The following is a 15,416-nucleotide window of genomic DNA, read 5'->3' as shown; positions in this document are numbered from 1 at the left end:
ATATGCGACGTTGATTAAATGTTAAGTATGGTTACCAAGTGCTCAACCACTTAGAATGCTTTACATACACTTGCGAGTGTATTATGTTTATAAATAATGAAATCTTGTGGTCTATTAATATATTGAAAAGATTGTTATGATAAACCTATGAACTCACCAACCTTTTGGTTGACACTTTTAAGCATGTTTATTCTCAGGTATGAATTAAGTCTTTCGCTGTACATTTGCTCATTTTAAGGACATTACTTAGAGTCAATCATCACAATGGGACCAAATGTTGATGACTTCATCCAGGAGGATAAGGACGGGTTGTTACAGGTGGTATCAAAGCGTTGGTCCTAGTGAACCAGGTCTTGCATTAGTGTGTCTAACTGATAGTTGTTAGGAGGCATTAGCGAGTCTGGACTTCGACCTTAGCTGCATATTATACGTATTGTTTATCATTCCTAGTGGAAAATTTCCTGCTTAGCATTCCTAAGTCTAGACACCTCTTACTGCCTTAATTGCATAGATAGTGTATAGATAAATTCATATCCTAGTATATCTGTTACTGTAGACTTTATCTGACACGTTTCCTTAAATCCCTTCGTAATCTACGGGATCTTCTGTACTATATATAGATATTCTATGTAATTAGGATATCATTCGATATCCGAAATTCATTTCATACCAAAAACTCTTTATCTAACCGAGCAAAATGGAACTCATCACTAGTTCAAGCCCCTCGGATTCCGATATTGAGTCCCACTCAAGCTCCGAAAGCAGTATGACCGGAATGGACCAACCAATTCATCGGATGAGTTCATAGTCGACTTAACCAATGGAGACGCGAAGAAGGCGATCCCTTCCACCAACCGAATTCACCTCTTGGCAAAGAACCTGAAGCACATACAGGCGAACCAGTCCGAAACACCATTTTCACCCTCATTTCTTGAATATATCGCCATGATTATATACTGTCTCAAATTCAAAACCTTATTCACTCGCTCGTTTCTACCAACAATCATCCCGGAGTAATATGTCAACAAGCTTCGCACCCGAGTTGTAGTCTTGAAAAATATGGTGCAAAATGTACCAGCTTCAGCAACATTATCGGCACCAACAGTACCACCAACAACCCAAGTTTCAACATCACATGCCTCAACATCTCATTCTGTACCTCGAGCCTAATCATCGTTCTACGTATCGTTCTATCTACTTTATCTTCGTTCTACATATCATTCTACATCGATTATCTTCGCTCGACATGGCGATTATGGAATTTCTAAAGTTTTAGAGATTATGTAATCTAGTATTAACTATAAATCAAATGAGTTTAATATCTTATTGACTCATTAAATCCATGATTACACCTGAAGAAAATATATATGCAAGTATATTTTCATAAAGATTGTAATTAAAATTCTTTTGTACCAACTGTTAATGATGAAAATATTTTAACGGGTAGGTAATACTCGATGAATATTTAAGATTTCACATTAATAAGTTACACTGTACATTCTTCGAATCTGATTCAACAATCATTTACTATCCTACTTACATTCATCGATATACAGATCCGTTCACTACAGAATAACCATTTTCATTCAATTTCATATTCGGATTTTGACCTATCAAAATTCAACAAGTGGCATAATGAAGAAAACATTGGACAAAAATAAAATTTGCTAGAAACAAACGAATTAACTAATTGAAATATTGTTAAGAATCCACGCTAACTGTTCCTAGCTAACTGTTTACATTTTATTTACCGTAATTTAATTATCGCAATTTACATTCTTGCAATTTACATTCTCGCAATTTTATTTATCGTCATTTAATTTCTGTATTTATTTTTCGCACTTTAAATAATAGGACACGTATACAAGGTTTCGACATATCATATTGACCCATCTATATATCTATCTTGGAACAACCATAGACACTCTATATGCAAATGACGGAATTAGCTATACAGGGTTGAGATTGATTCCAAAATATATATATAGTTTGAGTTGTGATCAATACTGAGACCGGTACACGGGTCACGATACGTATTAATTAATTCAAATATTATATATTAAACTATATATTGGACTATTGGACTATTGGACTACAACTTTGGACAATTAAAATGAATTAAAATATTGATTATAACATATGAAACTAAACAATTCTTCAAGTCTGCCACTTGATTTCATCTTAAAACCTCATTTGTATCCTGACGATTACAATCTGCGTTCAAACCTTTCATGATTCTTGAAAACACCTTAATCGAGAAGACGAACCAGCCGCACTTCATCTACAGAAGAAAAGATTGATATATATAGTTATACATCTGAAAAACTCTCGGAAACTGAGTAAACGTTTAACACGTAGCTGTGCTAATTCCTTTACTGTTATTATTACCAAAATAACTTTGCAGTTCTTTTTCAAAATAGTCAATTTTGTCACAACTCCTGCAAGACAACTTCGACTTTTCATTCGAAACAACCTTATTATAACCTCAATATGTATGTGTGCTCTTTTATTGTTACCGGGAAACCTTTCATATTCCACCATATTACCATCACCGTTTAATCATCTAAAAACACAATTCTCCTGAAACCACCTCGGATTGATAACCGACGATTCAGATATGGCTGCATTAAATGCAGAGAAAACAATAAAATTTTAGTTGCCTAAATGACCAAGAGGTTGATGATAAAGAATGGAGTATTGGGAATGCTCGATAGAAAATTTGGTACTGGAAACCGGATTGAGCAAACCATGAAGGAAACCAAGAACAAATACAAGGATCAAATCCTATATTCAAAGAATCCAGGTAATTCTGGATCCGATGAAACTTTCAACGAATAACTTACTCCTTACTCATGTTAAAATCTTGCGGAAAATCTTTTCCATCAACCATCGAACTTAGAAATTCCAAAAATATCGTCATAAATATCTTCGATATTTCTGAAGATATTTTCATAAATATTCTTGTCCGAAATTATCTACCTCTTCGTGTTTTCTGTATTCCATTATATTGGAAACTTCTGTAAACTCTAAGAATTAATTATAAATGAATTGTGGAGAAGTGTTGGGAATTGAAGCATGAGTAAGTATAATATAATGGCGCTTGGCCAACGTGATTATATTACAGTAAGTCATGTTGAGTTTCTAATGGAACGTGATAATTTACAGACCCTAACGTCATCATGTGCCATGTTACATAACTCTTTCATTCTGCTTAACTTCTGAACATATCAAGAAAGTATATTCTTGATAGTTCTATCTTCCGTGATGTTGTTAAATTTGAAAATTAAATCGTGCTATCACGTTCCTTCCTGCTTAGAACATTATAATCATTCGAAACTCTATATCTACGAATTCTGGATCATTATTCGCTTGACTTAAAGTCGGAAAGGGAAAACAAAAGGATGAAACTCCAAAATATAAAAGAAACAAAGAGAGTGGAATTATAGTGAGATATCCGGCAAAGCAATCGAAACAGTTCCTCGCATTTAATCAAAGAAGATACTAATTTTTTTAATTACCGAAGAATCAAATCTTATTACAAATATTTTCTCCAAATCCTCTGGACTCTGGAAATCAATCCTATCTACGTCAAAAGATATGACAAATCTTCATTTACTCATTTCATTCTTTTGAGACAGCTTCACTCGTATGCTTCGAGTAATCGAACTGTTTTATCTATATTACTCAATGATGATAAAACCCTAATTTCTAGCTCGTATGTTTCGTAAAAACATACTTATTGTCAACCATGACCATTCCAATCAAATTTCGGGACGAAATTTCTTTAACGGGTAGGTACTGTCACGACCCGGAAAATTTCGACTAATTTTAAACCAAACTCTCAATATGATATTGTATTTTTGACACGATAAGCAAAGTCTGTTATGTTGAATCTCAAAAATTTTGAACTGTTTCATGAAATCAATTGACCTTCGACCATTCCCGACGATTCACGAACAACTATTTGTAAATAGATATATGTATATATTAAAAATATATATATATATATATATATATATATATATATATATATAATGTATATATATATATATATATATATATATATATATATAATTTGAAATATTATTTGATATAATATATGATTTAATTTTAGGAAATAAATATGTAAAATAATATGCGATGTAATGGAAACTACTATTATAAATATACAGATATGTATATATATATATATATATGTATATCTAAATGTTTCTTGTAAATATATCAAATTATATTAAATCTAATTGTTTAAAAATATAAAACTTGTTAGTTAAAACTGTTTGCATATAGAAAGAGAATATATTAAAAGTAATTGATCTCGAGCCTAATTAGTAATCGTCAGTAACACTCGGTTGACGTTTCATTAGTTTTAATATAAATATAATACATGTTCATGAAAGATTAAAATAAAAACTGGAGTGTAAATTTATTACGAAGATTCTAGATTTGTTAAAAATATTTTTATCCTTTTAAGTTTAAATATTAGTACTCCGTACATATAAATCGGAACAGAAAATAAATAATTTTCGAACCTTTTTGATCGGGTTTCAAACAGGTAATGAGTGAAATAATTAAATATGTTTAATTTAAAATTTTGGAATTTTTAGGAACACTTTATATTTTAACTGTTTAGCAATGGACAATATATTATCCCCTCAAAACTGTCGGCAGCATTAAAATTACTATCTTGCACGTTTTGTTTAATATTAATATTATATTATTATTATCACCCGTGAATTTATGAATTGTAGTTATAATACTGTACATGATTGGTTAAATTGATAGAATTGTAGATATAATACTATTCATGATTGGTTAAATTGATGGCACTGTGTTTGTTCTTTCCTTATCATCATTCATTGAATCCATTATATATATATATATATATATATATATATATATATATATATATATATATATATATATATATATATATATATATATATATACTTGCAAGATATATACATAGACACCTTTATCTTTCTCTCTTATACGTCCGAGAACCCCAAGAACACTACGAGACCCATCTAACCACCACGCCATCATCAACAACCTACAACAACCGTCACCCTCAACCGCCATCAACCACCATCTCTCTCTCTCCTATTCCTACAAACCGTTTTTCACTCGTGATCTCTATGTTTTAGTCGATCTAAACACACGCAAGTTGCAACTAACCTGCTACTGTAAGCAGCCTAGGCTAACCATCCAATTAGCCACTACCATAACTATCACCACTATAACCATGAACCATGACCATGCCACCTTAAACCACCACCATATCCAATAAACCACCACCATGTCACCTTTGAAAACCCATTTAAAACTGAAACTAATATAAACTATAATATTTCTGTTCGATCACAAACCTGCAAATTAATTGTTTCGCTGGTCATTCACTGCTGCTATACGATTGTTTCTATTACTGATCTACTGCCGCTGTTCTATTGAGTTTTAACACGTCAAGAAGACGATGAATGAATGAAAGTGTTGAAGAAACAGAAAGCAGAAGAACCATGAGTTTACTGCAATCCGGACCCCAAACCACGATATGTAAAGCTGCTGTTTCATACAACTGAAAAATAGAACAGACGAGATGGTTGGGCATGTTTGTGTGTAACGAGAGGTCGGGGGTTCGAGCCCAGGCTGAGTCGTTTTTCTATTCCTTTTGAAGGCTTATACTTTAAGGTAGTTTCTATTATAATTTTTATTATTTGTATTATTATTATTATTATTATTATTACTATATTAACATAAATATTATACTTATTATTAGTATTATCATTAAAATAAGTATTTTGATTATTATTATTATTAATACCATTACTAGTATTATCATCAAGATATTCATTTTTTTTATTAACAAAAGTATTTTTATTAAAATTATCATTTTCATTTTTGTTATAAGTATGATTATCATTAAAAACTATCATTATTGTTATTATCAACATTACTACTAATATTACTATCATTATAAGTATTATTATTTTTAGAATCATAATTATTATTATTATCATTATTAAGTGTATTTACTAATATTATTATTATAAAGCAATACAACTTTTTATTTAATATTATTAATATTATTTTATCAAATGATTTTTAGTTATATAAACAATATAGTTAATACATATAACATATCTATATTAGTGTTTTATAATAAATACTAATTATTTAGTTAAAATACATAAAATAGAAATATTTAAATTATTTATTGATAAAACATATAATTTATTAAAATAACAATTAAATCACTAAGTAAAATATAAAGTTGTTCGATTACCATTACATGTATTAATATACATGATTGAATAATAGGTTCGTGAATCCGAGGTCAACCCTATATTTGTTAAATGACATCATATGTATTTTTACTACAAAATACAATTTGGTGAGTTTCATTTGCTCCCTTTTTAATTGCTTTTGCAATATATATTTTTGAGCTGAGAATACATGCGCTGCTTTTATAAATGTTTACAAAATAGACACAAGTACTTAAAAATATATTCTACGTTGAGTTGTACCACTGGCATATTTCCCTGTAGCTTGGTAACTACTATTTACATGGGTATTGTAAATGCGAATCCTGTTGATAGATCTATCGGGCCTGACAACCCCAACCGGACTGGACGACCAGTATTCAACGGTTGCACAGTACTTCGTTTCGTGACTACACTTGGTACGGTGTAGTGATATTTCATAATAAAGGGAATATGCGACATTGATTAAATGTTAAGTATGGTTACCAAGTGCTCAACCACTTAGAATGCTTTACATACACTTGCGAGTGTATTATGTTTATAAATAATGAAATCTTGTGGTCTATTAATATATTGAAAAGATTGTTATGATAAACCTATGAACTCACCAACCTTTTGGTTGACACTTTTAAGCATGTTTATTCTCAGGTACGAATTAAGTCTTCCACTGTGCATTTTCTCATTTTAAGGACATTACTTGGAGTCAATCATCGCAATGGGACCAAATGTTGATGACTTCGTCCAGGTAGATAAGGACGGGTTGTTACAGGTGGTATCAGAGCGTTGGTCCTAGTGAACCAGGTCTTGCATTAGTGTGTCTAACTGATAGTTGTTAGAAGGCATTAGCGAGTCTGGACTACGACCTTAGCTGCATATTATACGTATTGTTTATCATTCCTAGTGGAAAATTTCCTGCTTAGCATTCCTAAGTCTAGACACGTCTTACTGCCTTAATTGCATAGATAGTGTATAGATAAATTCATATCCTAGTATATCTGTTACTGTAGACTTTATCTGACACGTTTCCTTAAATCCCTTCGTAATCTACGGGATCTTCTGTACTATATATAGATATTCTATGTAATTAGGATATCATTCGATATCCGAAATTCATTTCATACCAAAAACTCTTTATCTAACCGAGCAAAATGGAACTCATCACTAGTTCAAGCCCCTCGGATTCCGATATTGAGTCCCACTCAAGCTCCGAAAGTAGTATGACCGGAATGGACCAACCAATTCATCGGATGAGTTCATAGTCGACTTAACCAATGGAGACGCGAAGAAGGCGATCCCTTCCACCAACCGAATTCACCTCTTGGCAAAGAACCTGAAGCACATACCGACGAACCAGTCCGAAACACCATTTTCACCCTCATTTCTCGAATATATCGCCATGATTATATACTGTCTCAAATTCAAAACCTTATTCACTCGCTCGTTTCTACCAACAATCATCCCGGAGTAATATGTCAACAAGCTTCGCACCCGAGTTGTAGTCTTGAAAAATATGGTGCAAAACGTACCAGCTTCAGCAACATTACCGGCACCAACAGTACCACCAACAACCCAAGTTTCAACATCACATGCCTCAACATCTCATTCTGTACCTCGAGCCTAATCATCGTTCTACGTATCGTTCTATCTACTTTATCTTCGTTCTACGTATCATTCTACATCGATTATCTTCGCTCGACATGGCGATTATGGAATTTCTAAAGTTTTAGAGATTATGTAATCTAGTATTAACTATAAATCAAATGAGTTTAATATCTTATTGACTCATTAAATCCATGATTACACCTGAAGAAAATATATATGCAAGTATATTTTCATAAAGATCGTAATTAAAATTCTTTTGTACCAACTGTTAATGATGAAAATATTTTAACGGGTAGGTAATACTCGATGAATATTTAAGATTTCACATTAATAAGTTACACTGTACATTCTTCGAATCTGATTCAACAATCATTTACTATCCTAATTACATTCATCGATATACAGATCCGTTCACCACAGAATAACCATTTTCATTCAATTTCATATTCGGATTTTGACCTATCAAAATTCAACAAGTGGCATAATGAAGAAAACATTGGACAAAAATAAAATTTGTTAGAAACAAACGAATTAACTAATTGAAATATTGTTAAGAATCCACACTAACTGTTCCTAGCTAACTGTTTACATTTTATTTACCGCAATTTAATTATCACAATTTACATTCTTGCAATTTACATTCTCGCAATTTTATTTATCGTCATTTAATTTCTGTATTTATTTTTCGCACTTTAAATAACGGGACACGTATACAAGGTTTCGACATATCATATTGACCCATCTATATATCTATCTTGGAACAACCATAGACACTCTATATGCAAATGACAGAATTAGCTATACAGGGTTGAGATTGATTCCAAAATATATATATAGTTTGAGTTGTGATCAATACTGAGACCGGTACATGGGTCACGATACGTATTAATTAATTCGAATATTATATATTAAACTATATATTGGACTATTGGACTATTGGACTACAACTTTGGACAATTAAAATGAATTAAAATATTGATTATAACATATGAAACTAAACAATTCTTCAAGTCTGCCACTTGATTTCATCTTAAAACCTCATTTGTATCCTGACGATTACAATCTGCGTTCAAACCTTTCATGATTCTTGAAAACACCTTAATCGAGAAGACGAACCAACCGCACTTCATCTACAGAAGAAAAGTTTGATACATATAGTTATGCATCTGAAAAACTCTCGCAAACTGAGTAAACGTTTAACACGTAGCTGTGCTAATTCCTTTACTGTTATTATTACCAAAATAACTTTGCAGTTCTTTTTCAAAATAGTCAATTTTGTCACAACTCCAGCAAGACAACTTCGACTTTTCATTCGAAACAACCTTATTATAACCTCAATATGTATGTGTGCTCTTTTATTGTTACCGGGAAACCTTTCATATTCCACCATATTACCATCAGCGTTTAATCATCTAAAAACACAATTCTCCTGAAATCACCTCGGATTGATAATATTCAGATATGGCTGCATTAAATGCAGAGAAAATAATAAAATTTTAGTTGCCTAAATGACCAAGAGGTTGATGATAAAGAATGGAGTATTGGGAATGCTCGATAGAAAATTTGGTACTGGAAACTGGATTGAGCAAACCATGAAGGAAACCAAGAATAAATACAAGGATCAAATCCTATATTCAAAGAATCCAGGTAATTCTGGATCCGATGAAACTTTCAACGAATATCTTACTCCTTACTCATGTTAAAATCTTGCAGAAAATCTTTTCCATCAACCATCGAACTTAGAAATTCCAAAAATATCGTCATAAATATCTTCGATATTTCTGAAGATATTTTCATAAATATTCTTGTCCAAAATTATCTGCCTCTTCGTGTTTTCTGTATTCTATTATATTGAAAACTTCTGTAAACTCTAAGAATTAATTATAAATGAATTGTGGAGAAGTGTTGGGAATTGAAGCATGAGTAAGTATAATATAATGGCGCTTGGCCAACGTGATTATATTATAGTAAGTCATGCTGAGTTTCTAATGGAACGTGATGATTTACAGACCCTAACGTCATCATGTGCCATGTTATATAACTCTTTCATTCTGCTTAACTTCTGAACATATCAAGAAAGTATATTCTTGATAGTTCTATCTTCCGTGATGTTGATAAATTTGAAAATCAAATCGTGCTATCACGTTCCTTCCTGCTTAGAACATTATAATCATTCGAAACTCTATATCTACGAATTCTGGATCATTATTCGCTTGACTTAAAGTCGGAAAGGGAAAACAAAAGGATGAAACTCCAAAATATAAAAGAAACAAAGAGAGTGGAATTATAGTGAGATATCCGACAAAGCAATCGAAACAGTTCCTAGCATTTAATCAAAGAAGATACTAATTTTTTTAATTACCGAAGAATCAAATCTTATTACAAATATTTTCTCCAAATCCTCTGGACTCTGGAAATCAATCCTATCTACGTCAAAAGATATGACAAATCTTCATTTACTCATTTCATTCTTTTGATACAGCTTCACTCGTATGCTTCGAGTAATCGAACTGTTTTATCTATATTACTCAATGATGATAAAACCCTAATTTCTAGCTCGTATGCTTCGTAAAAACATACTTATTGTCAACCATGACCATTCCAATCAAATTTCGGGACGAAATTTCTTTAACGGGTAGGTACTGTCACGACCCGGAAAATTTCGACTAATTTTAAACCAAACTCTCAATATGATATTGTATTTTTGACACGATAAGCAAAGTCTGTTATGTTGAATCTCAAAAATTTTGAACTGTTTCATGAAATCAATTGACCTTCGACCATTCCCGACGATTCACGAACAACTATTTGTAAATAGATACATATATATTTAAAAATATATATATATATATATATATATATATATATATATATATATATATATATATATATATATATATATATATATATATATATATATAATAATTTGAAATATTATTTGATATAATATATGATTTAATTTTAGGAAATAAATATGTAAAATAATATGCGATGTAATGGAAACTACTATTGTAAATATACAGATATGTATATATATATATGTATATCTAAATGTTTCTTGTAAATATATCAAATTATATTAAATCTAATTGTTTAAAAATATATAATATATTTATTTTAGTAGTTAAAACTTGTTAGTTAAAACTGTTTGCATATAGAAAGAGAATATATTAAAAGTAATTGATCTCGAGCCTAATTAGTAATCGTCAGTGACACTCGGTTGACGTTTCGTTAGTTTTAATATAAATATAATACATGTTTATGAAAGATTAAAATAAAAACTGGAGTGTAAATTGATTACGAAGATTCTAGATTTGTTAAAAATATTTTTATCCTTTTAAGTTTAAATATTAGTACTCCGTACATATAAATCGGAACAGAAAATAAATAATTTTCGAACCTTTTTGATCGGGTTTCAAACAGGTAATGAGTGAAATAATTAAATATGTTTAATTTAAAATTTTGGAATTTTTAGGAACACTTTATATTTTAACTGTTTAGCAATGTACACTATATTATCCCCTCAAAACTGTCGGCAGCATTAAAATTACTATCTTGCACGTTTTATTTAATATTAATATTATATTATTATTATCACTCGTGAATTTATGAATTGTAGTTATAATACTGTACATGATTGGTTAAATTGATAGAATTGTAGATATAATACTATTCATGATTGGTTAAATTGATGGCACTGTGTTTGTTCTTTCCTTATCATCATTCATTGAATCCATTATATATATATATATATACTTGCAAGATATATACATAGACACCTATATCTTTCTCTCTTATACGTCCGAGAACCCCAAGAACACTACGAGACCCATCTAACCACCACGCCATCATCAACAACCTACAACAACCGTCACCCTCAACCGCCATCAACCACCATCTCTCTCTCTCCTATTCCTGCAAACCGTTTTTCACTCGTGATCTCTATGTTTTAGTCGATCTAAACACACGCAAGTTGCAACTAACCTGCTACTGTAAGCAACCTAGGCTAACCATCCAATTAGCCACTACCATAACTATCACCACTATAACCATGAACCATGACCATGCCACCTTAAACCACCCCCATATCTAATAAACCACCACCATGTCTGTAACAACCCGTCCTTATCCACCTGGACGAAATCATCAACATCTGGTCTCATTGCGATGATCGACTCCAAATAATGTCCTTAAAATGAGCAAATGCACAGCGGAAGACTTGATTTGTACCTGAGAATAAACATGCTTTAAAATGTCAACCAAAAGGTTGGTGAGTTCATAGGTTTATCATAACAATCATTTCCATTATTTTAATAGACCACAAGATTTCATATTTATAAACATAATACACTCGCAAGTGTATGAAAAGTATTCTATAAGTTATGGGCACCCGGTAACTAGCCTTAACAAGAGTGTGTACCCCTGAGTTATAATAATATGTGCACCGAATCAAATGCATTCCGTTAACCTTGAAGTACTAAACACCCGTTCTTCTAGTTTAGTAGTGACTAGAACAACATCTGGGTGGGGGTGTAAAACCCGATAGATCTATCTTTAGGATTCGCGCCTACCAGTTCATAAACCAATAGTTAAAGTTACCAAGCTAGGGGATTTTTGATTCAAACCCATGTAGAATTAATTTTAGTACTTGTGCCTATTTCGTAAAACATTTATAAAAGCAGCGCATGTATTCTCAGTCCCAAAAATATATTTTGCAGAAGCAATTAAAAAGGGAGCAAATGAAACTCACCTAATGTATTTTGTAGTAAAAATACATATAACATCATTGAACAAGTATAAGGTTGGCCTCGGATTCACGAACCTATATCATTTATATATATATATTAACACATATGATGGTAATCGAATAATTTATATATTATAAGTGATTTACTTGTTATTTTAATCGTGTTTTATTAATAACAAAATTTATTATGCTTAATATGTAATTAAAGGTAGTGTTAATATAATTTTAGTATGTGTAATAAATATATTTCTGGTATACAAAATATATATATTCATTATAGTATATTAATAGTTATGGTTAAAAAAAATGTTAATTTTATAATGTTAATATTAATAATGTTGGTAATATTGATGTTGATAATAAAAAGAGTAATAATAATAATAATAATAATAATAATAATAATAATAATAATAATAATAATAATAATAATAATAATAATAATAATAATAATATTAATAATAATACTTAAGATATTACCAAAATGATGTTAATAATCATGATGCTTATTTTACTATTTATGATAACACAAATTGTAATACTTATAATTTGTAAATATGATAATAATAATAATAATAATATTTATTATTATAATTCTAACAAAATAACATTAATAATATTAAATGGGGTTACACTAATAATAATAATAATAATAATAAGGGAAAAAAAAATTAAAAAGAGATTATACCCTTTTAAAGTTTTTTTTAAAAGATTGCAGCAAACGGGACTCGAACCCCTGACCTTCTGAATGCCCGTTAACACCTTAGACCATTAGGCTATAGCCCGTTTTAGTGTTTTAATATCCACACTGTTATTTATAAACCCGTAATTCCATGTTCATCATCTTCCCTACACTGACTCAACCAGCGGATTCTTTAATCATGACAGCAATTTACCAATTTAAGTTTAAACTTGTGTCTGACTTAGAAACGTTTTGATATCGAGGAAGAGAAGAGTAAAAAAAAATAAAAATAAAAGAAGACAAATGGGTGTTGCTGCTCGTCGTTAGCAAGAAGAAAGAAAAAAAATTGATTTTGATTTCAAGATCGTTTCGGACAAAATTTATAACACAAAGTACGCTTCAAATCACACCTAGAAACTTTGCAATTCGTCAATTGAATCATTATTGCAACAGGTGTTACGAATTTGAGCCGAGAACACCCGTTTGACTTCTAAAAATTTAACTTTGATTTCTAAATTCGAATCTAATTTCGCGAATTGAAACATGAAAATATGCAGATAGATGAAGTGGATGATTACTAGCAAGACCACGTTTACGGATTTTGGAAATTCCTTTGAATTCGAGTTTTCACCAAAAAGCTATATGTACAAGTTTATCGATTAAAAAAAATGTATATGTCTGTTTAATTCCGAAATAATAGAACAAAGAAGTTAGTGTGAGATTGATAAATGCACGATTTCCCTAATATCTGATAATTGTATGACTTATATAAAGCTGGAGGGATGTTGATATTAGTTCACGAGTTTAATAGGAAAAAGAAAAAAAAATAGTAGATAATGATATACAAATATTTGATTCCTTTAATATATCAACATTTTGTATATATCTGTTTCTATATATCGATTTATATATTGAAATTTCTTTTATTAATTATTAATTATAACAATTTATAATAATATGATATTAATAATATTAATAAAAATTTTAAAAGTTATAACAATAAAATTATGATAATTTTAATATCAATATGATAATAATAATACCTAATAATAATATGAATCATAATAATAAAAATTATATTTTTTTTTTACTACTAATTATAATAATGATATTAACGATGATAATGATAATAATTTAAAAAAAATCAATTGTATCTAATATTAATAATATTGATATTATTATTATTATTAGTATTTGTTTTAATATCAACAATGAAGGTAGTAATATTAATATAACGAATATATCATTTAACAATTTAGTAATGCATTTCAAATTAGAATATATATACATATTCAATTTCAAACAGTTGTTCGTGAATCCTCGGGAATGGTCAAAAGGGTAACTGATTATCCGAAAATAGATTTCAAACTTTCTAGACTCAACATTATAGATTTTGCTTATCGTGTCGGAAACATATAAAGATTAAGGTTTAAATTTGGTCAGAAATTTCCGGGTCGTTACAGTACCCACCTGTTAAAGAAATTTCGTCCCCGAAATTTAATTGAGATTGTCATGGATAACAATAGGAATGTTTTCATGACGATTATGAGGTGATAATGGAGTTTTATCATTATTGAGTGGTATAGATAATACGATTCAATCATGTGAAACGTATGAGTGAAGCTATCACAAAAGAGTGAAATGAGTAAATAATTATATTCATTTCAACCGACGACGTAATTACCCCTTATTTTCGGGATTTAAGGGATTTACAGAAAATCTTACGTAATAAGATTTGATTCTTCGGCGATCAGGATCTTCTTTGATTTAATGTGGCGATCTGTTTCGATTTCTTTGTCGGATATTTCACTATAAATCTACCCCTTCGTTTTTCTTATTCCATATCCCACATCTCCTACTTTTCCTCCTCTAATTCATACCTTAAGGTATTCTTTAAAATGCTTCATCCCGTTTTGATTTTTGTTATACTTCTAACTTTCATATCTTTCATTCTTCTTTTTCATCTGCCGCCAGAAGAATCTATTCACTTTTATGATTTCCTTGGAATTATAATGTTTCTAATTCTCTCGTGTCTTTACGTTGCAATACGTATTGATATACACGGTTTGTAAATTTCTGGGTGGTTGTTGGGTTTTATATTTTTCCTTATATCTCGATGTTCCTACTT

Source organism: Rutidosis leptorrhynchoides, chromosome 10, assembly GCF_046630445.1.
Source record: "Rutidosis leptorrhynchoides isolate AG116_Rl617_1_P2 chromosome 10, CSIRO_AGI_Rlap_v1, whole genome shotgun sequence".
In the NCBI taxonomy this organism is placed as follows: domain Eukaryota; kingdom Viridiplantae; phylum Streptophyta; class Magnoliopsida; order Asterales; family Asteraceae; genus Rutidosis; species Rutidosis leptorrhynchoides.
This window is presented reverse-complemented; position numbering follows the sequence as displayed.